Genomic DNA, 2,318 nt, shown 5'->3' with positions numbered 1-2,318 from the left:
TTTTCATTAAATTCATTTCCTATACCTAAAGGTCGCCTGGAAGAGATTGCTACCTTAGCAATAAAGCCGCCTGTTGTACTACCAATCTAATTATAATAACTAATGTATTTTTAATGTGATTTAAGTGCAATAAAAAGTTTTTGTATTGTATTGTAATGAGTAAAGAATATATTTTTTTAGAATGATATTGTTACACTTTTTCGAGCAAGAATTAAACTCATTACTGTAATGAACCTTTATTGTAGATCATTATTTAAATTACACAGTCAAATCATTCTACTCATTCAACAAATACTATCGACGTCCTATCAGGCAACCCAATTAATTCATTTCAATAACGTCTAATGGCAATATTCTAACAGTGCCTCTAAATTGGCACTCTGGGAGCAATTACACCGCACGGCGAATACACCACGCTCGGCTAAACACAGAGTAATGTCGTGTAATTCGAAGAGGCCGCCTTTCATCGAGTGCAATGCGCGAAACATCGGCGAACAGACTGCACTCCCATTAACCGTGAACATTATAATGTTACACCGTCGCGTAATAGTATTTCTAAAGTTGCTTAGTGTTGATACAAAGCACAAAATGGTTCATCATCATCAATTTAACAGCCACGCTCTTGTTGGTGTAGCATTTTCCATTCCAGTCTATCAAGGGCCAATTCCTTGACTTTCCTATAAGACACGACGTTAACCTTTTCTTTAATCTGTTTCATGTAAGATCTCCTTGGTCTTCCCCTTCCTCAAAAAAAAAATCCTCAAAATGGTTACGTACGATGAATCGTATAATTGTGATATTTCTTCTTGATTTTCATTTCTCTTCATTTAAACAATCGCCTATGTACGTTCCACTGCTGGGTTTATGACCCCCTAGATCAACAAGAGCCCCGCTGCTCCAGGAATCATCTTACTTTTCCGAATAACCAGGTGATTCAAGCCTGCAATGTCCTTTGCCATACAAAAGGAAGTCTCACAAAGTGATTTCAGATAGTGATCCCAACGCTGTAACCACTGGGCACGGAGGCTATTAAAACAAAACTAGTCTAAAATATCCCAAACTGGGTCTGCATGATAACCGCGCCGCGCACGACGCGAATCAAATCGAGCGCTTCGACCAATAAACTATACGAATGCTATTTACGTACGTCAAACGGCTATTGGTCCAAGACATCGATATAATTTGCGCCGCGCTCGGTGCGGTTGTCGTGCAGAGCCTACAGGAATCAAATTCCAATAAATCTCTAAGTCAAGAAATTGGTCAGTTTACGTGTCAGTGTAACAGCAGCTATTAAGTGAAGAGGACACAATTCCACAGAACACAAAGCCCCGCCCCAGGTGGCAGGGATGCCCGATCTAATTAAACTGAAAAGAACTAGAATGTCCTTTAAGTGAATTAAAACGGTTTCATTACGGCCACAAAAGATTTAGTGGTTCCGAGACGAGATTCTTTCGACGTGAGAGTTTTAACAATCAGGAGAGCGAAACAGTGGACGTATTCTTACACAGTTGAACTTTGCTATACAGAACACATACATACTATAAACTCTGTATTGAAGTGACTGGGGTCTAGAGACCGAAAGAAAAAAGCCACGTTTGATACTAAGTCCTAAGATTTTGGATATAATGGACCGATTTCTACGTTTTTTTCTTTTTTTTTCTTGAGTCACTTCAGGGGTATTCGGCGGCTCAAAAATATCCCTGACACCAGGGTTGATGAGGTTGGTCATCCACCTTACAACCCACACGATGGAAGAAGAGACCGATTTCTACCTATTAAATTAGGTAGTGTACTAGATTCAAGATAAATTATGAAATTCTGATTACTAAATAAGGTCAGATCTAAAACTAGTGAAAAACATTTCTTTTTAATTTATTTATGAATTTCAATCCGGTCCGACATTTTATCACATTTTTCGATGAAGTCACAGTGTGCTTGTAATTTCGTGTTTTGACGTTTAATAAAAAGTAACTGATATGACTAGATGGAAACCAGCCCATTGATGGTGATTTTTTTATTAACACTAGTTAGTCTTTGTTACTAACACTTTGGATACTTTTTATTTGAATAAAAAAGTTTAATTTGAATTTCGAACGGTTAGGTATAAATAAAATAAACATTTTGTCTACTTACTTATTAAAAGATAATTATTTCAGAGAAATGTTTTCTAGTTTCATAGTTTGTTTCGTAGATTTTCCCGTAGTAAGGATTTGGTTTTAAGCTTATGATTAAAATGTTTTATTAAAAAGTGGTTACTTTTTTTTGTATCCATTTAGCAAAATTATTTATTAATATTACTTACGAATTGTGTATGTATG

Source organism: Pectinophora gossypiella, chromosome 7 (genome assembly GCF_024362695.1).
Source record: "Pectinophora gossypiella chromosome 7, ilPecGoss1.1, whole genome shotgun sequence".
NCBI classification, from domain to species: domain Eukaryota; kingdom Metazoa; phylum Arthropoda; class Insecta; order Lepidoptera; family Gelechiidae; genus Pectinophora; species Pectinophora gossypiella.
The sequence above is the reverse complement of the archived record's forward strand: the minus strand, read 5'-3'. Positions refer to the sequence as shown.